The sequence below is a fragment of the Heterocephalus glaber genome, unplaced genomic scaffold, assembly GCF_053883595.1.
Source record: "Heterocephalus glaber isolate CG9 unplaced genomic scaffold, H.glaber_assembly_v1.0 deba00000347, whole genome shotgun sequence".
Classification (NCBI taxonomy): domain Eukaryota; kingdom Metazoa; phylum Chordata; class Mammalia; order Rodentia; family Bathyergidae; genus Heterocephalus; species Heterocephalus glaber.
The window spans coordinates 39,618,561-39,644,796 of NW_028258143.1; the positions used below are offsets into that span (position 1 = coordinate 39,618,561).

At 34.5% G+C, this 26,236-nt stretch overlaps 1 protein-coding gene across 35 annotated transcripts in view; it reads right to left on the reverse strand.

The window, feature by feature from the left end:
- The window catches only part of Baz2b (bromodomain adjacent to zinc finger domain 2B), a 411,121-nt gene that overhangs the window by 209,835 nt on the left and 175,050 nt on the right, over window positions 1-26,236 (reverse strand). Inside the window, exon 1 of one of the 35 annotated variants that reach the window (XM_087196259.1) lies at window positions 17,968-17,986. The exons of the other annotated variants lie outside the window; for them this stretch is intronic. The gene's annotated coding sequence lies outside the window, so the exon portion shown is untranslated. Of the gene's footprint in view, window positions 1-17,967; window positions 17,987-26,236 lie in introns of those variants that run through there. 35 annotated transcript variants of the gene reach the window in all.

Sequence of the window (26,236 nt, forward strand, 5' to 3'; positions counted from 1 at the left end):
TTTTTAATATTATTATCTGTGAATAATAAAATATTCAACATGTAGCAAACATTCTAAGTACAAATTAACTTAACATGAGGCATTAATAAACTGCTGGCTGGGCATGGTGGTGCATGCCTAAAATCCCAGCTATTTAGGAGGCTGAAGCAGGGAGATTACAAGCTCAAGGCTAGGCTGTGCAATTTATGGGGACCTTGAACCATGATGAGAAAAGGGATGGCGGTGTACCTTAGTATAGAATATTTGCATGCACAAGTCCCTAGGTTCGGCCCTAGTACTGAAATAAACTTCCATATATATTTATAATAGCTCATGTTTGTTCAACATAGCCAGATTATTTATCAAGATTGCATTACGTGAGCCAGAGGCCAATTTTCACTATACAAATAATTTGTGCATGGTATAAAATCAACTTATATTTAATCAAACCTTGTTATTATTCTATTTTCAAGCTTGTCAAAAGAATACTACCAAACACTAGATTTTGTAAACTATTATTGGAGCTCAAGGTGACCAAAATTAAATGACAGTTGTGTCCAATACAGTTTGATTCACATTTGAACTCATTATATAAGAATGATGCAGCCTACTATATAACAATTAAATGAACTTTTCCAATGTGTAACCATTGAAATTGGTTATTTCTGAAGTTTCTATTTTATGAAAACTCAAATCTTAGTACTCTTGACATAGAATTTTTTTCCTATTACAAAAGGTAGCAATCTTTAAATGTGGCATATGTTACTTGCTTAACATATTTTATTGCAATGAGAAAACCACTCTTTAACATTTAAAATATGTCAGAAAGTATATACTTGAGTAGCTCATACTAATTATCAGTTTAAATCAATCAAGATTACATTATATTCATTTAAAAATATAATAATTAACATGGTTACATTAATAACCACCTTATAATTGTTTACTTCAGAGAACAAAAGTAGAAAACATCCATAATACAAATTAAAAAGGCATTTCAACAAATTTAACAAAAGGAAAGAATATAATTCAATTTTCTTTTTTCCTTAAAAATAAAAGGGTAAAAGCACACCAAAGACAGCTATAAATGTATATATTTTTCAGTAATTGCAACATAATAGATACACACAGAGCCTGTGAGAATACAATATTCATTTTGCTGCAGAAGAACAGACATTGCATAACAATGAGATTTGCTAATGAAATCAACCATCAAACTGAAATACATATGTATTAAACCAAGACCTCAGTGTCATTTTCTTTTTACACCATTTGTTCCTTCTTTCATTTCTCTCTTGACCCTTTCAGTATTTTTGTCCTTTAGATTTAAGAAGTTATTGGTAAAGCAAAATCAAGACTCCAATATTACAGAGTACTGCTTTTTATTCATCACATTTATTTTTAATGTAAATTCCAATTTTTCTGCTCCTATCAGCACTATTAACATATCTTAAAAAAAATCAATGGATGCTACCAGAAGAAACAAAGGAGGTTTATTTCTACAGACAATTGCTGGGCCAGATCCAAAAATATTTTCTCAACATTTGACATAAATTCCATATGAAAACTTTTACTGTATGGTGAGTTCTTATTTAATAAGAAATATGAAGATAATAATAAATATATCTTAAGGTCACTTTTGGAATGATATAATTCCTACAGGATTTTGTTAGACATTGTTAAATGAAGTAATGTAGGGTTGATAAAATAACTATTAACATGAAAATTCTTCCAATGTTTTTAAATGAAATCATAATTTTTCCCCAAAAATGTTTTACTGTGGCCTACAAATGCTGATTACATCCTTAAGGATTTATGAGAACTCCCTTAAAGATTCTGAAAACTTCCTTAAGGATTTATGATTTAGTTATAATTTTCTATAAAAGCACAAAAGACTACGAAAGTCTTTAATATTATTTATCTTACAGATAAGCATTAATATCCCCCCAGAATTGATTTACATCCCTTTGAGTACTAGCTATTTAACTACACAGCTATCTATCCCACCGGTAAAATTAACAGTCCAATCTCTGTGGTATATAATTATTACTAATTCCTTATTATAATGGCTCTAAGAAAAAATTATAAAAAGCAGAACTTATACCAAGTAAAAGAACCAAATTCAAACAGAACATTAACTTTCCTATTTTTTTTAACTTTCCTATTTTTATAATACATTAATTTCTTTCTAAAAACAATGTCCTGCAAAAATAACAAAAGGCAATATGAATTCTTTTCTATTACAAAAGTAAACCAAATAATTAAGTATCCCATATTAAACTTGCTGAGATTTTTCACTTATGGTCTCCTAGCTGTTAAGGATAATAATAAAAATCTTGGGGCTAGGTGTGGAGCAATTTGCCCTAGTACTTGAGGTCCTGGATTTGATCTCCAGTACAGCAAAAATAAAATAATGAATGTCTTGAAAGGTGATTTTTAAGGAAAGAATAGCATAAATCCAGAGCAACCATTAATCTATAATGTATTTTCCTAAACCATGTATTACCCTAAACACCAAAAATTTATGTTAAAATGGCCAAATATTAATCAAACTTCTATAGAGAATCAGACAGTTTTAAACAAACATATATGGCAATGCCAAAAACCTAATTCACTAGGGCAAAGTATATAATCCTAAAATGTGACAGGCTCAAGAAGGCCTTCTTGCTACACAAAGTGGGGTCCATATACCAGCAACACTGAAATTACTTGTTAGCAATACAAAATCTCAGGCTCCAGCCCAGAGTTAACTGAATCAGAATCTTCTGGACATTAAAGTGTAAGAAGTCTTAATATAAAATATTATTTAGTGTATATACAAATCTATATACAACCTATATACAAATTCTATATACAAATTCCAGTAATTTCTATATACAAATATACAAATTCCAGTAATTTCTGATGCCCTACAACATTTCAAAATTCATAGTAAAATAATCAAAGGTAAACAATTTACTTGTTATACCCAAAGTCTACTGCCTACCATGTGCTTAATCATCTTAAGTTTCATTAGACTATTTGAAATTTGTGGTAATAAAAGGAATAAGAAGGCAGGAGTAATATTTTGGTTTTGGAAGAACTTGAAAAATGTAAAAACAATTCCTTGGCATGAATTTTAAACCATTTCAATAAAAGAGTCCTTTCCTCAAACTCTTGTGAAAAAGTTCAGTACAGTGGAAAATAAACAAAAAGCTGCTCTTTGAAGTAGAGGAGGCACCCAGCAGCTGCCAAGGATCTGAAGAGAACTAACTGGTATGATTTCTCAAGTACAATGTGATTTAAGAAAACAACACTACTTAAGAGTCTAAAACAAACAAAAAAGCTGTTACACTAAACACAAAGTTTACTACTCATCAAAGCAAGTCCTAAAGTTTATTGTTTTAAGTTATTCTGTTTTAAATTAAGAACACTGGATTAAATTTATGTAATTTTTTTTCTACTTTGAATTGATGTTTTCCTAAATTGGTCCAAATGATGAAGTTTCAATGCTACTGTCTTAATTGCGGACCTTTCACATAAAAGGTCTTATGGTTAAGCACAATAAGACAAATACAGATGAATGGAAAAGGTACTATAAATACCTTGGAAAGATAATCCAAATATATACATCATATTAAATGCCATGTGAGTGATATAAATAAAGTACAATGGGAGCAAAAGGAACTAAGGATGTCAGAAAAAGTTTGATGAAAAGGTGACATACAAAGTAGTTCTTGAAAACTGTGGAGGAGATTAAGGCAAAGATAGTTAAATGAGGGAACTAGGAAAAAAGGTATCCCAAGTGGAGGGAAAACATACATGCTCAGGATGAGAGCGTAAAAAGCACTGAACGTATTCAGAGAATAGTCTGAGGTGGCTTGCAAGCCCCCTAATAACAAGAATCATGATTCTTTCATTTTATATCTGAGCCACATATAAAATCCAAGTGTTGATATGCCTATATAGCATTGCAAGTGGTCATTAAACATTTATTATTTGTATGAATCAATCAACAAATAAATGAAAATAATGTTGTCTGCTTAGTACCATAGAACATTGTAGAAAAACAGTGGAAGAGAAATATGGCTAAAAAGGTAGTTTAGGACCTTATTGGAAATGACTACACACTACATTAAGGTTTTTTAAACAAATACTGCAAACAATGGTAAAATACTTGCATTAGAGATATTAATCTAGCAGTTTTAAGTGGGATGAACTGAAGCAGGAAGATATTTCCAACATTTGGTCTACTGAGGTAGTTTAAGCATGCACACTACATTAAGGTTTTTTAAACAAATACTGCAAACAATGGTAAAATACTTGCATTAGAAATATTAATCTAGCAGTTTTAAGTGGGATGAACTGAAGCAGGAAGATATTTCCAACATTTGGTCTACTGAGATAGTTTAAGCAGAAGCAAGGTTCTGTATTAAGGCTGTGGCAGAAGAGTCGCCAATAAAAAGATGAATATGAAAGCTGTTGAAGCCAAGATTAATCAATTCTTTTTAACTCATTGGCTAGTAAAAGTAGAGCAAGTAAAAAACTGTATTACTGAAGTAAAATCTGTAGATTTCATACAAGGTTCTATACAGAGGGAGTAGGAAGGTAAAAATTAAATGCCAAACATGTAGAGTATCAGTGCTGTAATCAGTGGTGTAAACTAGTAAAATGGCTGTAGAAAGATATTAGGTAATATGCATTAAAGTCAAAGCTGCATGTATCCTATAGCACAGTAATTCTACTTCTAGATATCTAATCCAGAAAAGTTTCCAAATGTATGCATAAGGAATCATGTATAAAGATGTAAATTGCAAGCTGGGGTTACATAGCGCAGTGGTAGAGTACTTGCCTAGCATACATGAGGCCTGGGTTCAATCCCCAGCACTACATAAACAAACACACACCAAAAACTCCACTATTTGTATAGTACAGTTCTGGTAAATGAATAAAAGTATTATGACGTATTTTGAAGAAATTATATACAGCAGTTAAGATGAATGAACTACAGCTGCATATTTAACATGGATATATATCTTTACTATGCCAAAACAAAAACTTGAGAGATGTGAAGGTTTTGTTCATATTTGTCATTTTGTTTAGGGCAGGACAAGCCTATATGTAACCATGAAGTAAAACAACAGCTCTTCTTGTCTTTTGCCCATTTTTCTAATTCAACTGTTTGCAGTTTTACTATTGACTTTCATGAGTTTTAAAAAATATCCTAAATGAGTCCTTTGTCAGATATGTTTTTCAAATATTTCCTCCCAGTATATAGTTGGTTCTTTCACCATCTCAAAAATATCCTTTGCAAAGCAGATGTTTTTCATTTTGATAAAGTCCTATTTATAGATTTTCTTCTTTTATGAATCACATTTTTTGTGTTATAAGAACTCTTTACCAAGTTTGGTCTTGTAAATTTTCCCATAAGTTTTCTCTTAAAAGTTTTATAGTTTTACATTTAAAATCTATAATCCAAACAGGTTCATAAATAGAGAAAAATATAAATTTATAGACCTTTCTTCAGAAGGCCTTCAACTACTTGGTCAATTTCAACTTTTATTGAGTATCCACATGAAGTATTAGGCACTTAACAATACAAGTATAGGATAGAGAGAGTGGAAAAAACATAAATAGATATTTTCATTTCATTGTTTCAGGTGTTGTGATAAATTTATACATGAATATACTTGGCTTATCTAGGAAGATCTTCAGAGTGTTTTTATAGAAGAGTACAATCTGTTCTAAACTTACAAGAATAGAAAATTAGTTTACTCACAAGAGAAGGCTGTGTCAAGAACAGGTAACGGTACAGAATAAAGGCAAGAAAACTGTACACCCATCATCTGCTTTAAGAAAATTTAAATGGCTTTAAATTTGAAGAGTATTAAGTATGAGAGGCTGAGGTATAATTTTAGATGTAGGCCGGGGACAGACTGTGCAAGATTACATATGCCCTGTAGATGAGATTAATTCTGTAGTAACTGAAAGCTGGTAAAGGATTCTAAGTAGGTGAATGACCTGGTTAGATGTGTGATGTCAATTACACTGTTACAGAGAGGATGATGAACATGGATACAGCAAGACTAGATGCAAAGAAAGCAGTCAGCTATTGCAGTAGCCCAGGTAAAACATGATATACACCTACATTAAGATTTCTGCATCATGAATAGAGAACAAAGGAAGGATTTGAGAAAGATGTAGGAAGAGGAAGGGAGAGACGGAAGGCAGTCCTTACTGAAAAAGCAGACATAGAGAGGTATTGCTTTAAGGATGTAGAGAACTTATGAAACAGCTATTGTGGAAAATCCTTTTACTAACCTGTAGTTAACTTACAGGAATGACTAATACAGCATTTAGCAAAGCATTAAAAAATACTACTCTCATAAGATACTCTTGGAAGGATTAAATAAGATGAAGATTCAAAAAAACACATTAGCACATTAAAAAGATGCTCAGAAACAATTGTTAAATAGAGCAAAACCTGTTTAACATTAATCCTATGTCTTCCAAACTTATTTGGCCATAGAGCCTTCTTTTTGTGTAGTACTCCACACAACCAATGGTGTACCAAAACCACTTTAGACACGACTGTTCTTACAGCAATTATGGGTGTTAGTTTGCTTAAAGAGCATAGTTTTTCTAGTCTATTCTTTAAAAAAGACTTACATGATGGCTTATGTGAAATCTCTCTAGCTTCATTTGTTAGCCTCACTCATCACTCACATAACTCCAGCCATGCTGATTTTATCATTCTCTAAATGTGCCAAACCTAATTTCCCTCAATGTATTAACATTTACTGGGTTTTTTTGGGAAGAGTCCTCACCTAGAATGTACATGATTCACTCCTTACTTCCTTCAGGTCTCTGCTAAATTATCATCTTATTAAAGAGGGCTTTGATAGCCACTCTAAAACAAATGTTAACTTACACCCTTGACATTCATTACCCTTAATTTGCTCTATTTTCTTCATAGTGTTGGGTGCCATCTAACACATTAAATATTAACTTATTTATCTCTTTCACCTAATAGAATGTAAGGCCCATGAGTTCAGAGTCTTTGTTTTGTCCAGTACATTACCCTTAGCACTTATCTGTAAATAGACACTTACTAATTAGTTGTTGAATAATTTATGATCATCATTTAACCTCTATTCAAGTATATTTACTTTATATTAGAGTAGATAATAGATGAAATAGCTATATATCAGTATATCAATCTACATAAGTAGCAATTCCATTATGATGTTGTGATTCCTATTTTTTTTTGGTACCTGGGATCAAACTCGGGTCCTTGCGCTTGTGCAGCAGGCGGCGAAACCACTGAGCTAAACCCCCGGCTGTGATTCCTATTTTTATATCCACATGCTATATATAATATCTGACCAGTTTTACTGTTTAAAATAAAATTTACTTCAGGATTTTGGAAGCTTTTAGCTCTAAATTTTCAAATTTTTCTCTTTATCAAAAGCAGCTATAAAGCTGTTGTATAATTTTATCTTTACAAAGTACACGGACAATCATTTTAGTGTAACTGTTATTACACATTTCTCTCTAACTGCACTTTTTTAGACACTGGTTAGGAAAATGCTATAACCTGAAGTATTGAATGCAGTAACTGTGACCCTCTAAAGCAAAGGGTTATTTTCTGCAGTGATGCAGTGATCTCTTTCTATAACTTTAGCAATTGTCCAGTGCTGTAGTAGATTTTACATGTATAACGTTTCCATTTTTTAATTTTAGCTAAGACATTACCTTCAATTTAATTCAGCTGTTTTTGAATATACTGTACAAGATTAACATACTCTCATAGGGATATAAATTCCTCTAAAAACTAAAATAAATTATCACTAACACATAAACCAATTTCTAAAAAATATCTAAGTATACAATCAATAAAGTGTTAAATATTTTAATATGAAATACAGTATTTCCAAAAAAAGAAAAAATATTCAAATAGATAAACACAACATATACAAATGCCCCTCGATTTATAGTGGAGTTATGTCCCAATAAACCCACTGTAAGTTGAAAATCCATACATTGAAAAAACATTTAGTGCACTTAACCTACTGAACATCATAAGTCAGCAACTATAGCACACTGGTTTTTTTTTTACCCTTGCACTGTATGGCTGACAGAGTTATAGCTCACTTCTGGTTGTTCTGCTTTGAGAAAGAACTTTAGCACCTATCACTAGCCCAAGAAAATATTAAAATTCAAAGTCTGAAATACAGATTCTACTGAATGTATGTTGCTTTCACACCATTATAAAGTAGAACTATTTTAAGTCAGGGATCATCTGTATACTTCAATAGGTTAAAGTTCATAAAAAATGTATTAAGGAATAAGAACAAGCTTATGTATACATAACTTTATAATTCTCTAACAAAATCTTTCCTTACAACAGTCTTTTGACGTCAGATTAAAATGAAAAACTTGAATTCTTTGTAATAAAAAATCTAAAATTGAATAGTAAATAAAAGTCGCTAAAATTATCTATCTTCATTATGCAGGTGAAGTAGTTGTATTTTGTGGTAGTCCGGGTTTTGGTTAAAGAAAGTTTTACCTTCAAAACTAAAGATATTTTATAATTATAACAAGTCCTAATCTAAAAGCCATGAAATAGCTACTTGGTCTTTGTTAAATCACAGTCTCTGAGCCTTGGTTAGTTCATCAGTAAAATAAGTGGATTGGTCTAGGATTTTTAGCACACTTTAAAGGTTTAATATTCTGTGATTTTAAAACAAATAGTTTTCAAACTCCATGAAGTGTTTTTACTCTTGCAAACTGACTGCAAAATACTTCTGATACCAAGAAGTACAAGATTCCTTAAAAGCTTAGTTCTTTAAAAAGTAGATAATAAAACATATTTTTATGTTTCTCCGTAGATGAAACAGCTCAATTTGTATTAAAATGTGATGGCTACTATTTATCTACTTTAGATGAAGAAAAGCAGAGGACAATTTATTAGAGGCAAAGAAAAGATTCCTGAATACTAGGTCACAGCCTGTGAGCTGGACTGCTAGCAAAACATGTACATGGTCCAAAGCTGCCATTTTTCTTCCTTGACAAAGACTCCGTCTGCTACTGAGTCATTTATAGCCTCCAAGTCAGAATATCAATGATTTCCAACCATTCTGCAAGCTTGCTTTCACCTTGATATCACCTCTGTAATATATCTCTAGCAGATGATACATATATTCACAACTACAAGAGTGAAGTCCATGCTTTAGTCACCTGAAAGGTATTTAAGCTACCCTCTAATGTACCATTTTTATTCATGGTGAATTGCAAAAAGAATTTTAAGATGTATAAATTCCTTGGGCTGGGGATTTAGCTCAGTGGTTTCGCCGCCTGCCTCACAAGCGCAAGGACCCGAGTTCGATCCCTGGTACCAAAAAAAAATAAATAAATAAAAAAAATAAATTCCTGTAATTTTTATTGTATTACTTACATAAATTAAACCAGATATAGCCATAGTACTTTAAACCTAAAGACAATACAAAGTAATTTTCAAAAATGGCTAAATAATTAAGACAACAATATTATATCACTTTTTTAAAATATAATTTGCTACAAATTTTCATTCTTTCCCTTTCCCTTTTCTTTTTCTCTCTTCTCTTTTCTTTTCTCTTTCTTTGTTTTTGTCTTTCTGTAGTGCTGGGCATCAAACCTAGGGCCTTGTACAGCCTAGGTAAGTACTCTACCACTAAGGTGGATCTCCAGTCCCTCAAAATTATTATTTGTGGTACTGAGGATTAAACAAAGGAGTTCACAAATGATAGGCAAGAGCTCTACCATAGAATTACATTCCCAAATCTTTTGGGTTTTGCTAAGTTGTCTAGGCTGGCCTCAAAAAGAACTTGCAATCCTCCTGCCTCAGCCTCCTGGGTAGCTGGCAGTATAGGTGTGTGTGACTGTGCCTGGCTTCAACGTTATACTTTTATAAGACATTTTCATTCCTTAGAAAATGAAAGCATTAAAACAACAAAGAAATGATGATAAAATTGCTAATTTTGTATTCTAGTGTTAATATTGTGAATAGAGAAACCCATTAATCTAGCAATAAAACAAAACCAGGACTTTTCAATTAAATTTTATTTCCTATTATTTTTGTTTAAAATAGCTTTAGAGAGAAATGCTAACAATACCAAGAACTATTAAACACAGTTTTATCACTTTTAAACAAAATTAGTATGATTTTTAGCCATTAATATCTGTAGAAATAGAAACAAATTTTTACCTAAAATATTACTTTTTCTCTGAAACTGTTTTCTACTAGCCCTACTAATGCAAAATATTATGGGTAGTATCAGTTTAAAACAAGACTGTTTTGGTCTCAAGTTTGGGAAATAATAAATTGACTAATTCATGAAAAAATATGTAAAAAGGCAAGGCACTTGAGAATACAAAGTCTAAAATTAGAGGTTAGAGACTGAAGCCTGAACCCTCCAAATACTTATAGTTTCAGGAAAACTACTTATTCATTTGTAAAGTGAAATGAATAGAAAAAGTGATATCTAAAGTCTCTTCCGGCTATAGCTTGCTGTGGTAATATGATACCATATGTCTAGATGTCAAATGATTACACACACACTATCTGACCTCAGATTTTTCAAATTCTATTCCTTTAGGCCATTACTGAGGAGGAAAAGAAAGTTGAGTTAAATCTTGAAGGATGTGTACCATTTGAATATACAAGAAGAGGTAAGAAAAAAGTTTTCAGAAAAAAAGATTGGCATAAATAAAGATATAAAAAAGAAATCATGATCTGAGATATGTTAATGTAGCAATGTTATCCACAATGAGTAAGAAGAGAAGACATGATACCGGATACAGAGAATCTAGTAAGTAAACTAATATAGCTAAGCATGAACTGAATAGCGTAATGGTGGGAATGAAAGAAAAACAAAGGATGTGAAAGATACTGACGATAGATTACAGGTACTTTTAAGTTTTGATATCTGGAGCCAAAGGACACAGAGTAATCCAAAGTAAAGCCAAGAGTTTATATCTTGATGTGGGACATGGTGATACTACTAGGAGAAACAAGCCTGAAATGTGATCCTCTTTCTAAAACAATATGGAAAAGAAAAGAGAATACATTAAAAAGAAATAGTCACCTAATTGTCAGAAAAAGAATGCTGGACTCAGAGTGACACACTGATACCACAGTCTCTGAATTAAAATAGCTGTGTGACACGGAAAAAGTCACTCTGAAATTTGGTTTTCCTCAAATGAGAATAGTGGACTTCAACACATCTTAATATTCTTTTCAGCTTTATATATCTTAATTTCTCCCCAAACTTGAAGTTGTAAAGGCATTCAATCTTTTGAAACAGTCTTAATTTGACTGACGTAACAACTTCTGTGCTCCTGAAAAGTTGAGAAATACAAAGTACTTTATCCAAAAGACAGAAAAACAAAAATGATTACTTTTACTCAACAGGTACAAGTGATAACACAACAGCCATAAAATTAAAGGCCAAATCAGCAATGTTAAAATTAACCCTGCAATAATATTCATTAAGTGTCCTTTAGTAAGAACTAGGAGAATTTTGCATATAATTCCTCATAATGTCAAATAAAAACTATATTTTTTCTTATGACATGATGCCACACATAGATGGAGTTTATAAAGTATGTTTCTGGAGAGATGTATAAAGACAATAAAGTAAATCAATTTTTATAAAACATTTAATTATAATTTAAATCACATTATGAAATAATTTTTATTCTAAAACATAATATTAAAGTTAGAAAAAAATGTTAATTTTTGTAGGAAAGTAATTAAATTTAGCAAATATACTAAGGCAGGATGTTAACTTTAGTAATTTGCCTTATTTCTTTCATTAAAAAGTATGCTGATAACAAATAATTAAAAGTGATACATCAAAGCTTCCTCTTAGTTCTTCATAATTATCATTATGCTCAACTAAAGATATAATTAAATTACTAGGCACTATCCATGTTCAAGCATGGTAAATTCTTATTTTGAGGGAAAATATTTTGTTATATTCATGGACTTTTGATCTCCAAGATCACTTCTTTCTTATTAAAACATACAAGTATTTGATTTGAAGAATTCAATGACTTAATGATATGATTTCTCTATTTTGCTAAATAAATCCAATATTCAGTATGCAATCACAGTGGCATTCTTAAAATAAGACAAACTAGATTAGAGGTGGTTCATGTTTCCTACAAAAATGCACTTATAATTTTAAATTGAGTCCAGCTCTTTAAAGGTATGAATGTTCTCTTTCTATTGTTTTTACTAAAATAAAATTAATAATTTTTTCAGCTTTCATAGCAAAACATGTTATGAAGCAGTCTGGAGCTATTGCAATTGTCTGGTTGATTCTTTAACCAGTATTAATTATATCTGTGTGGCAAAATATAAACAATTTACTTCTGCTATGGTGATTTGGTAATTGGTCCCCAATTCTTATATATTAATTTCTTATCTTTATATGGCACATTAGAAAAAAATAATAGAAAATAACTGAATCACAGTATGTGTGAAATTATCCTACATAGTTCCTGCTTATAACCCCAGCACTCTGGGAGTCTGGGCAGGATGATAGCAAGTTTGAACCCAACGTGGGCAACTTAAGACAGTTAGAAAGACCCTGTCTCAAAAAATAAATAAAAAGCGCTGGGGATGTAGCTCAGTGTGAAGTCCCTGGATTTTATCTCCAATACCACCCACCTCCCACAAAAAATTCAGCTGAGTATTTACTATAAGGAAGTTTAAGTTCCAACACTGAACAGATACATATGAATAAGGTAGTTTCATCTACAAAGAGCTCACAATTCAATACAGTACTTTAAAAGGAAACTTTTCAAAGAGTTTCATAAAATGATTCAAAGTGTTCATATTTTAAAATGGGTAACAGTATGTTTAAAATTACATTTTTTAGCCGGTTTTTTGGGGGTTTTTTTGGGTACCGGGGATCGAACTCGGGTCCTTGCACTTGCACAGCAGGTGGTGAAACCACCGAGCTAAATCCCTGGCCTACAATTACATTTTTAATAAATAAGATAACATTTCTTAGCAGGAAAAAAAGAACAGGCTGAAAACCATAAATGCATATAATGTGCTGTAGTGAGTGATAATCAGATTAGAATGTTCAATCCTGTATCACACAGCTGAACACTGATATAGTAAAGATGATTTTTTAAGAAGTTAGGAATCAGACCCAGGACAAACCTCACACATACTAGATAAGCACTCTATTCCTGAGGTACAACCCAGGCAGACCTTTTAATTTTTTTTTCTTTTAATTCAGTTTCTTGCTAAATTGCCCAGGCTGGCCTTCAACTTGAAATTCTCCTGCTTCAGCCTCCCAAGTAGCTAGGATTACAGGCATGAACAATTACTCCAGGCTGACGTGATGGTTTTGATATTTTTACATGTTTTAATTTGTTAAAGAATAGAAACATGAGGTGTACTAATAGGGCAACGAAAGCCATTGAAAGATATAAAATGAAAATTCAGCAAATGCACTTCAAAGAGATCTTCACAAAATCCTGGATTTATCTGATCTAAATTCTTAAATAGCATATCAAGATGTCTTTATAACTTTAAAACCAATGTTAAGACAAGAAAATATAACAAATGTCAAACTGGATATAATTATCTCTTTTCTGAATGAGAACAAAAATTATAAAAATAAACCAGTTTATTTGTTGACACAAAGAATTTTAGACATGAGCATATGAAAGCAGTTTTAAACTATTTTAAATATTGTCATACAGTAAAATTTTAATCTGTGCATAATAAAATAAAAATGTGATTTTAAAATGCTGCTATCAGAATACTGAAGAAGCAAAGCAACTCAATTATCCATTGACAGATGAGTGGATTTAAATAAAATGTGGTAAATACAGAGATATAGACACAGAGGAATATTATTCAGCTGCATAACAAAAGAAATCCTGATACATACCACATGGATGCACAACGAGGATATTACACTAAGAGAAGTAAGCCAGTCACAAAAAGATAAATGTTATTCAATCCCACTTATATGAGGCACTTAGAGTGCTAAAATGAATAGAAACTCAAAGAAGAGAGGTGGTTGCCAGGACTTAGTGGGGAGAAGGAATGATACTGTAAATGAAAGCATTTGAGTTTTCCAAGACGAAAAGATTCTGGAGATGAATGGTGACAACTGCACAAAAGGGTGAATGTACTTATGACCACTGAAACAGGCACCCCCAAGGGTGTCTCATTTCCCTAAGTCCAGAGTCTCATTCTTATGCATTGGAGAGGACAAACTTCAGCCTTCTATTATGAAATGGAAGCATTGCTCCCTGATTGTATTAAGTGAAACTGTTGTGTTAGGTATCTGTAGCGACTCCCCACGATGAAAGTAATCATTATGTACTGTAAATATATTTTTAAAAAATAAAAGAAAGGGCCCTGAAGAATCTAACTGGCTAAACAGACACTTCAAGTTTAATGAATGCTTAATAAACCTCAGATATTTTCATGAAGATTTCATGTGTAGTGCTTCATTACTACCTGAAAATGTCTCAGAGGTATCTAAAACTGGTAATTGTTGATCCTTTGGAGTTTTCAATGGTGTGAGTTGTGTTTTTCTTGGTTTCATCACTGTTGACTGATTATTTAATTCTCTCAATCTGATAAGTCAGATACTACTCATTTTTCCAGTTTCCAGAATTTTGTAACTATTTATTCTTTCCCTATTTCTATGCCCATTAAAAAATGTTTCTTTTTCAGCAGTTAGCTGATGTAAACATGTATATCCAATCTACCATCCTTATCAGAAGCCCACTGTCTTCTTCTTGTCTTTCATGAAGTCTTCTCCATGTTGAAAATTATCTTCTGAAGGAAGGTTCTAGTTTCAGGAGTAAATGCTCTCTGCCATTAACTTTATAAAGGTCAGTATTATATAAAGTCTTGCTACTCTCACTTAAAATTTTGCTGCTGCTGCCACTACTGTTATTTTTTATCATATCTTTTCATACTCCCTCTGTGTATTAATTCCTTGTAAAACACCACACTATCCATTTTGAGTCAAAATTAATATTAATTACTAGGAGGAAATAATTCTCTACTTCAGTTCCTTCAATTTTGCTAGTTTTATTCCTTCTCATGTCATATCCTGGCACTAGTGTATTCTGCATTTATTTGTAATTTTGCACTTTCTCTTTAGGTGTCTGTGTAGATCTCTTATAATTTAACTGATTCTTGTCCAACATATTTACAAATCACTACAAGTTGCATCATTTTCTCTATCATATTGCTCATTCCAGTTGTACTGGCATTAATCTCATCATTTTGCTATGTCTTATTTATTGGAGCAACTGCTTAATATGATAGGAAACATGATATGTTGATATTGGGGTTTTCAACAAGGGAAAGATCTAGGTTTCCAGTCAAAGAAATGGTACCATCAGCTCAGAAATAAATAAATTCCTCATTTGTTCTTTTGGAGACATTATCTGGGTATGTCAACCAGGCTGGCCTCAAATTCTTGGGCTTAAGTTATCTTCCTGCTTCAGCATCCCAAGTAGCTAGAACTAATAGATGAGCAACACCACATCTGGCTTCAATTCCCTATTTATAATCATACTCTTTCACCCTCAATAAACAAACTGTCAAAATGTGTTATGAAGGCTTCTTATTAAACTTTTCTTTTTGGAAGTGCTAAAGATCAAACTTAGGGCCAGGTGCCTGCAGCAAGCACTGCTATAACCCCAGGCCTACCATCAACACTTTTAACACTTTATCTCCTTCCCACTTCATGTAAATTTACAAATATGGAGAACAAAAGGTGAGAGAAATAGAAGGGGAAATGGGCAATATGGACACTCTCAATTTATCATGTAATTATAAACCCACAGGAGAATATAAATGTTAAATAAAAGATCCATTTAATAAGAAGTGTGACTGAATAATACCATGAATATTTAAATAAAAAATTACTACAAAAATACAATGCTATTAACCTCTCTCAAAATGTTCCACCTCACTTATAACACGCTTATCCCATCAGTCTTGCTACTTTGGGGGGCAGAGCACAGGTGTTGAGATAGGGTCTTGCTATGTGGTTCCAGATGGGCTTCAACTCACTAGGTCGTCCAGGAGGGCCTCAAACTCATGGTGATCCTTCTGCCTCAGACCCTGGAGTGCTGGAATTACAGGTGTGCATCACCATGCCCAGCTTCATTCTTGCTACTTTATGAAGCAGTTCTGAAAGTCTTCTTTAGTGAGTGTCTTTAGTTGCACTGTTGTAGCTGCCTCAGTATCCTGAATTCACTTTGAAATGTTTACCTTTCACCATTATGATCATTATGACTTTGGGAAAGAGCCAAAGTCAATCACTACCAGATCCAGTGAGTAAGGTGAATGAGGCCACACTTTAATGTTTTACCAGACTGTTTTCCCACTGGGTAACACTCCATATCTTTTAATCACATCTTGTGAAGACAGTCATGAGAGAGGACTTCTAGAACTACTTTAGGAAGTGGCCAAAATGATGAGATAAGTGTATTTAAATCTAGGAGGAATATTTGAGAGGGGTTAATGGCAATGTGTCTTTTGTTATAAATTTTAAAAATTTAAACACTTGTTGTATATTTTGATCACACCTCTTACCTAACCTATAGATCGAAGTTTAACAATACAGTGTACTGTAGAATACAGAGTGTTTATCCTTCTGATCTTATGGCTGACTGGGAACTACAGCTTGCTGCCATTGCCCAGCATCACAAGAAAAAAAACAAAATTTAAAGTTCAGATTCTACTGAATGGGTATTGCTTTGTACTACTTGAAAAGGTAAAAACTGTAATGGAATCATGATAAACCAGGGCCTGTGTGTATTAAGAGGACAACATAATTCTTTTTCACCCTGTACTTAGAAATTCAACTTTCTCAGATACCCCTTGTTTATTTCACTATGCAGCTGAAAAAAATAAACTTTTTTAAAATTTACTTTTATTACTACAACATGTGTTTTTCTTGTGATATTGAACATTGAACCCAGGGTCTCACGCATGCTAAGCAAGTGCTCTAGCACTGAGTGACAATGGCAACCCTATAAGCCTTTTGAGAATATATGTGCACTTCTATTTGTCTGCTCACAGTATCCCAGCCTCACTGGCACAGCATTCACTATTTTCTCGGATAACGGCTGGCTCCTTTTGCTGATTCATTTCTTAATACAAGTATGTCACCTTATCAGGAAGATTATATATATATATTTTCTATCACTCTCCCTGTATGCAGGATCATATTTTCTGTCCCTACTCCTTTGAAATTCTTATTAATATTTGAGAATATTTATGTATATATTGACTTTTCTTCTCCCACTTGAAAGTGAATTTATGACAGAAAGAACTTTGTCCTACTGACCACAGTGTCCCTAATACCAGACCAGTGGGGGCAAACCCACAATACACATGCTGGAACAGGCTGTTTGTATCACTGAAAGGTTCTAAAAGGTTCACCTCACTGACCTAGACAGTTGAAGCATATAAGTCAGCAGACTGTAAATATTTATTGAATGAATAAATACATGTAGGACTGACTGAATGTGAGCACATAACATATTGATTAAATGAATGAAGGGTTCCAATTCCTACCCAGGGAATTTTTGTCAAGCAAAAATTTGAGAGCAAAGATCTTTCCATTTAATATCCTGCTTCATGTCTCTTCCTCTGCTATCAATATTATAACTCAGGTATACAAAAATAAAAATAATTAAGACAGAAATTGAAACTATGTAGCATTGCACCACAACCAGCCCAGAGCAAGGGGCTTCCAGGCCGCCCTTCCAATGTTCCCAGCCCAAAGAAACGGGCTTCCAGGCAGCCATTCCAGGGCTCCCAGCCCAGAGGAAGGGGCTTCCAGGCTGCCGTTCCACCGATCACAGCACAGAGGTGAGCCATGTGGGTGCCAACAGCATCCCCGCCCCCAATGAAATGAGAAGACACGTAAACAAGTCTCAAAACCAGACTTCCAGATCACTTACAGCAATGCCAAAGAGAAACGAGATGGAACACTCTGATATCAACCACTTGGACTCTCTAAACTGGCAACAAAAGAGGATCTGGAAAAAATGAAATCAGAGATAAATTCTCAGATAACAGCAGAGATTGTGCCCATAGTGCAAGACATGATTTTTAAATCTAGAGAGGTCACAGATAAAAAATAGAGGTGCTGAGGAACACGAAGGAATCCCAATACAGGAAACAAATGGAATCTATAAAACAGATATCAACAGATTTCCAGGAGATTAAAAACTCCACTGAAAGTCTACACAGAAGAATGAGCCAATGTGAGGACAAAATTTCAGATATAGAAGATAAGATTGTAATTAGTGACCAGGAAAAGAAAAATTTCTTTAAAAATGTAAGGGGCCATGAGAAATCAATCCAGCAGCTACTAGACCATGCAAAGAATAATTACATAAAACTGATTGGAGTCAACAAAGAAACAGGAGAGAGTACAGATGACATAAAAAAACTGTTCACAGAAGTGATGGCAGAAAACTTCCCAAGCAGGGGAAAAGAACTGGACATACAGATAAGTGAGGCATATAGGACTCCAAATAGCCTTCATCAAAAAAAAACTACACATAGGCATATAATTATTAAGATTCCATAAACCTGCAGGCATGCCCACCATGCCACCAGCCACCAGCCACGCGGGCAGAGGTACATGGGCAGAGGGGCCAGGACTGACTGAGCCCACCTCCATCCAGCTGGCTACGCCTGCTTGTGACCAAGAGCTGGTAAGGACCACCTGGGCATGCCCATCAGCTGCCCGTGGAGCCGCGTGGGTGCCTACAACAACAGAGACCTGGATCCACACTACAGAGGCACAGGGGGACACAAAGGTCATTGTCCTGAGCTGCAGATGTGAACAAGACAGAGAGGGCCTCTTTCAGCCTCCCCTATGATAACTGAAGCCCAATGGAAAAGTCAAGAGAATCTCTGCAGTAAAGGCACACCAGACTACCATACTTGCTAAGTTAGAGGGATCATCACTTCCCATCGGAACCTGGACTATCTTCAGGGGAAAGGCAGCTGGAACCTGCAATAGAACCTTGCAGAGTTCAACCCTACAGGAGGACAGGGAGCTCAACTTGGAACTTGCAGCCAGAAATCTGCCTGAATCTCACGGGTCTGTGACAGGCTTACTGAGACTCATTGACTTATAACTGCACATTGCTGCCCATGTTGTCTATTGTGACAGAAGAGACATACACAGAAGGAGTCTCTTCATTTTTGTCGTTTATTTGTTATTTTCAAAATTACCACTATTGTTTTGCTCTTATTTTTAATTTTTTCCTTCTTGTTCTACTCCTTTAAAATTTTTATTTTTCTCTTTTTTCCTTCTTTTCTCTTTTCTTTCCTTTTCTCTCCCTTGCTCCCTTGCTGTCCCACATTGTTCTTCATCTCCCTTTCTGTTCCTGTTCTGGTCCTAATTCATATTTCTCCTTTATTTTTTTCTCTTCTCTTTCCTTCTCATCTGTGTCCTCTAGCTTCACTGCTAACCTTCCCCTATCCTTCTACCTACCTATCCAGCTCTCCCCAACTCCTTCTAACTCCCCAGTCCAAAGGGTAAAGTTGCTATATTGAAGAGTTTATTCACTATAAACATATGTTGGGTTGGTCCTTGAATTTGATTTAATTTACAAAGTTAAAAGTGATACTTTAATACTATGACAAATTGTCATTTTCTAAGAGGAACTTGATGCTATTGTGTTGCTAACTGTATCACTTGGGCTAAGGTTTTGTGATTGATCTAATCAGTTCTCCTTCCTGGTATAATGAAAATGAGACAGCCTCAGAACCATTAGAGACTCAAAACCTAAAGACCAGCTATATCTGGAAGACACCTCTGAGAAGCAATCATTGCATAAGTGTTCTAAATATATCAACAAAGATAATTACAATAAGCAACTTCAAAGTATCAACCCAGGAACTAAACCAAGGACAGTACCAAAAGCAAAAATGAGAAGACATTTAAGCAAGTCACAAATTCAGACATCCACCCCACAGAAGGCAAATTCTGGGGGAAATGCGGTGGAAAAGTCTGATAATCAAACACCTGGACACCCTGAACTGATAGCACAGGAAGTAACAAGACAGATGAATGAGGCTCTAGAAAAATTCAAAGCAGAAATAATCTCCCAGATAACTACAGAGATGGTGAGCAGAATGAAAGACATGAATAGAGGCTCTGGAACAGAAACAGATTAAAAAAAATAGATGAGCTCAGAAACATGCTAGAAGCCACGATCGCCCAACATAAGAAAGAAATGGAATCCACGAAACAGATTCAGATATTCAGGAGATTAAAAACTGCATTGAAAGCATGCAGAGCAGATTAAGGGAATCTGAAGATATAAAAGACAGAATTGCAGTGAAGGACCATGAAAATAGAGATTTCTTAAAAATAGTAAGGGACCACAAGAAATCACTCCAGGAGCTGCTAGATGATGCAAAGAAGAATATAAGACTGATAGGAGTCCACGAAAAGGCAGGAGAAAGTACAATGGACATAAAAAACTGTTCACAGAAGTAACAGTACAAAACTTCCCAGACAGAGGTGGAGATTTGGACATACAGATAAGTGAGGCATATAGAACTCCAACTAGCAATGATAAAAAAAACCAACTACACCTAGACATATAATAGTCAAGATCCCAGAAACTCAACAGAAGAACAAAATCCTATAGACAGAGAAAAGAAACAAATCACCTATAAAGGAAAGCCCATAAGAATCACAGCAGAATTCTCAACACAAACCCTCAAATCAAGGAGAGCCTGGAGTGAAGTATCTCAAGCCCTAAAAGAAAATAGCTTCCAACCTAGACTGTTGTATCCTGCAAAATTACCTTTGAAAATCGATGGGGAAATTAGATACTTCCACAACAAAGAACACCTGAGAAATTTCATGAACACCAAACCAGAACTCCAAACAGTTCTAAGCAATATCCTAGAAAAAGACAATGAAGGTTACAACTCCATGAGGCCCAATAGAGAGAAGCCACCAGGCAAGGTAGGACACTAAAGGGAAAGGGAGAAAAAGTAAAAAATAAAAGAGCCAACAAAAGTAAAACACCATGACAAGCATGAGTCAGTATCTATCAATTATAACTACCAATGTTAATGGCCTCAATTCACCAATCAAAAGAAATAGACTAGCAGAATGGAGTAAGAAGCAAAATGCAACAATATGCTGTACACAAGAAACACACCTAACTCAAAAGGAAATTCACAGACTGAAAGTAAAAAGGATGGAAAACGCTTCCTCAAATGACAGGAACCCAGAAAAAAGTAGGGGTAGCAATCTTATTTGCAGACAAAGTAGATTTCAAACCAAAACTAATTAAGAGAGAGAAAGATGGTCACTACATTCTTGTGAAGGGAACAATCCAAGAGGAAGAGATGACAATTCTAAATATATATGCATGAAATACGAATGCCACCAACAATACAAAACAAATATTAATGGACGTGAAAAGCCAAAAAAGCACTAATACTATTGTAGTGTGGAACCTCAATACCCACTATCACAAATAGACAGATCATCTAGATAAAAAATTAAAAACAAATTTCTAGAAATGAACCAAGCTATTGAAAAAATGGACTTAATAGATGTTTACAGAGTGTTCCACCCCACAAAATCACAATACACATTCTTTTCAGCTGCACATGGGTCATTTTCCAAAGTAGACCACATGCTAGCTCATAGGACATGTCTAAGTAAATGTAAAAGAATTGAAGTTACCCCGTGTATATTATCAGACCATAGTGCAATAAAATTGGAGGTCAATAACATAAGAAACCGCAAAACTCCCACAAACACATGGAAATTGAATAACACCCTCCTGAAAAACCAATGGGTGACAGAGGAAGTTAAAGAAGAAATTAGACAGTTTCTACAAGTAAATGATAATGCCAGTACAACATAGAGGAATCTATGGGACACAATGAAAGTAGTTCCACGCTGGAAATTCGTAGCAGTGAAAGCCCATATTAGGAAAATGAGAGAACTCAGTTAAATAACCTAATGGCAAAATTCAAGCTCCTAGAAAAAGAAGAGCATAACAAGCTCAAAGCTGGAACAAGAAAGGAAATTATAAAGATCAGAGCAGAAATCAATGCAATGGAGACTAAGAGAACAATAAAAAAAACTTAATGAATCAAAGAGTTGATTTTTCGAAAGAATAAATAAAATTGATAAACCTTTAGCTAGCCTTATCAAAAAAAGGAAAGAAAAGGCTCAAATCCATGCAATTCAGAACAAAAAACATGATGTCCACTATCACCACTCTTATTCAATATAGTTCTGGAAACATTAGCCACAGCAATTAGACAAGAGAAAGAAATAAAAGGAATAAAGATAGGTAATGAAGAAGTCAAATTGTCATTATTTGCAGATGACATGATACTCTATATAGAAGACCCCAAGAACTCCACCAAAAGTCTTCTAGACTTAATAACCAAATTCAGTCAAGTAGCTGGTTACAAGGTCAACACACAAAAATCAATAGCTTTCCTCTACACCAATGACAGACTCACTGAAAGAGAAGTAGGGCAAATAATTCCTTTCACAATAGCATCCAAAAAACTGAAATACCTAGGAATCATCCTAATGAAAGAAATCAAAGACCTCTTCTCTGAAAACTATGGCACTCTGAAAAGAGAGATTGAAGATGATATCAGAAAATGGACAGACATCCCCTGCTCCTGGGTAGGAAGGATTAATATAGTGAAAATGGCCATACTTCCAAAACTGCTATATAGATTTAATGCAATTCCAATTGAGATTCCAGCAGCATACTTCACAGACCTTGAGAAAACAATGCAAAAATTCATTTGGAACAAGAAGAAACCCAGAATAGCAAAAGCCATTCTAGGCAAAAGAGACATGGCAGGGGGTATCACAACCCCCAACTTGCAACTATACTACAAAGCTACTGTGATAAAAACAGCATGGTACTGGCAAAGAAACAGACCTGAGGACCAGTGAAACAGATTAGAAGATGCAGAACCAACTCCAGACACACTCAGCCACCTCATCTTCGACAAAGGAACCAAACACCCTCACTGAAGGAAAGATAGCTTCTTTAGTAAATGGTGCTGGAAATATTGGGCTTCTACTTGCCAAAGATTAAAACTAGATCTATATCTCTCACCGTGCGCTAAACTGAAATCAAAATGGATTAAGGATCTAAATATTATAATAGAAACGCTCAATCTCCTGGAACAGAGGTTAGGTAGAACTCTTGAAGGCATTGTTGTAGGAAAATATTTTATGAACAAAACCTCAGTTGCCCGTGAACTAGCATAAACAATCAACAAGTGGAATCTCTTCTTATTAAAAAGCTTCTGCAAAGCAAGAGAAACTACCAACAGTGTGAAGAGACAACCCATAATGTGGGAAAAAAATCTTCACCTGCTGCTCCTCAGACAAAGGTCTACTATCTCAAATCTATGAAGAACTTAAAAAGATCAGACCTCCCAAATTTAAAGACCCAATCCACAAATGGGCATCTAAAATGAGCACACATTTCTCAGATAAAGAAGTAGTAATAGCAAATAAACATATGAAAAAGTGTTCAACATCAACTGCTCATTCGAGAGTTGCAAATGAAAACAATGCTGAGATTCCACCTCAACCCAGAAAGAATGGCTGCTATCATGAAATCAACCAATTAAAAATGCTGGTGGGGCTGTGGGGAAAGAGGAACACTGCTCCCCTCCTGCTGGGAGTGTAGATTCGTGCAACCACTTTCAAAATCAGTATGGAGATACCTCAAAGAAGTAGGACTGGAAGTCCCATTTGATCTGGCTATTCCCCTGCTGGGTATCTTCCCCAAAGAATTAAAAGATTCATACCACAGTGATATATGTGCAACCATATTCATAGCAGCAAAATTTGTAATAGCTAAAACTTGGAAACAGCCCAAATGCCCATCAACTGGAGACTGGATCAAGAAAATGTGGTTTTTTAATAAAATGAAGTACTACTCACCATAAAAAATGAGAAATTATTTATAGCTAAATGGATGCACATTGAGGTGATACTCTTAAGTGAAATAAATGGGACACACATGTAAATACCTAATAGTTTCTCTAGTGTGAGAAACTGAAAGTGTAAATAAGGACTAAATGGTATAATAGATAATGTGAAATAGGAAGAAAAGGGGCAAAGGGGAAGGGGACGTGGGAGGGGTAGGGGAAAGTAAAGAAGGGAATGGAATTAATATGAGAAAATGAAAAAATGGAAAGAAAGTCTTTGTAAATAGGGAGGGATGGAGGGGTTGAAGGGAGGGTGGGGGAAGGGGGAAAAATAAGAACCACGAGAGATTATGTAAACGTGCAAATTTCCAATGATGAATGTCATTATATCATATACCTAAATTGTACTAATAAAGTAAAATTTAAAACAAAGAAGAAACTATGTAATAACCTCAGGACAAATACTGTGTCTGAGTTTTCTGTTGCTATAACAGTCCAATACAGATTGTATAAATTATAAACAATTTACATTTATTTGGTTAATGGTTCTGAAGGCTGGGAAGAACATGATTGAGAGGCTGAACCTTGTGAGACCCTTCTTGCTGCATTGTAACATAGTGGAAGGCATCTTAGGGTGGAGTGTTGATTTGATTGGCTTTGGGATTCCCCTGGGGAATTAGTAGAGCACACTTCTGGGGGTATCTGGGTGAGTCATGGAGGCATGGCCTTGGGGTAGGGGTCTATGTCAGCTTGTTGGACCCTTTCTCTCTGCCATTGTTCCCTTGCTCTGCTTCCTGACTAACATAAGCTTAACATTTGGCTCTGCCACACCTTTCTATCATGAAATTTCTTCATTGGAGCCAGCAGATTGGGGGCTGAATCATCTTAAAACGTGAGCCAAATTAACATGTTCTCGACGGCTTGAAACACAGGTGGATACCACCAGCAGTCCCACAGGCGTGAGGACACTCGAGCCATTTGGAGTTTACATCTTGCCACAAATTTCCCCAGGTGCTAGAAGTGAAACTACAGGGTTTAATGTTTGCCCTACCGGATTTCAGTCTTACTTTGGTCCCACTGCTTTCTATTCCCCCATTTCTTTTGGAATAAGAATGTTTATCTTGTGCCATTGTATGTTAGAAGTATTGAACCTTCTTTTCATTTTTACAGAGGCTCACAGATATGTTTACCTTACATCTCAAATGAGAATTTGGAGTCAGACTTTTCAGCAATGCTGAAAATGCTGGACTTTGGCAACTCTTAGAGATGAACTAACTGCATTTTATATAAAGAGATATGCATGAGTCTTTTGGGGCCAGGGATGGAATGTTATGGTTTATGTCTAGATCTCCCCCGCAAAGACTCATAGGCGGGGATTTGGGGGGCGTAAATGGATCACAGATGTATGACAGTGGATCATGGGTATGTGATATTGGATTAGATTAGTATAGTTCTGGGTCAGGATGAAAGGGAAAGGTCTTTCCCTGTTAAAAGGGAAGACCAACCATGGGTGTAGGTAGCACCAACCAACAAATAGGCTTGTAGCCTGGATGGAATAAAAAGGGAAAGGAGGAAGTCTCACTGCTTCCTGCCTGCTATGCCATGAACTCTTTCTCTTCTGTTATGCTGCCCTGCCTTACAGCCAGTTGACTATGGACTAAAACCTCTCAAACTGTGAACCAAAATAAACTTCTCCTCCTTTAACTTGTAGATGTCATGTGTTTTGTTCCAGCAACAAGAAAGTAACTAAGATATATACTAAGGTCTCTTGAAGACAAATTAGTTTCATATTCTTCTGAGTGTACTGTTGCAGAAATATCATGGTCTTTAGTTAGATAAATATGAACTGGAATTGCAGTTATAACTTTTACTAATTATGTCAACTTGGAGTAGTTACTTAATATCAATAAGTCTAACATAATATTTGGAAACTGCCCCATATAATTAACCTTCATTTTAGTTCTCCCTTAGATGGCAGGAATTGAAAGGTAGAAGAAATCATAAAAGCAGAACAAATATATCATTGTTTTAATGGTTACTGTTGGACACTATGAGATCACCTGTTTATTGAGAAGCAACAGGTCAAAAGCAAAGCTAACAAAATTAATATAACTGTGACTATATTTTCAATAAGTAAAATCATATCCCTTCAACATAGTAAGTATTCAGTAATCATCTATTAAAATAATAACCTCAGATCACAAATATTTTAAGCTTATCATTTCTTACACATTTCCTACACATTTATAAAAAAGTAAGTGG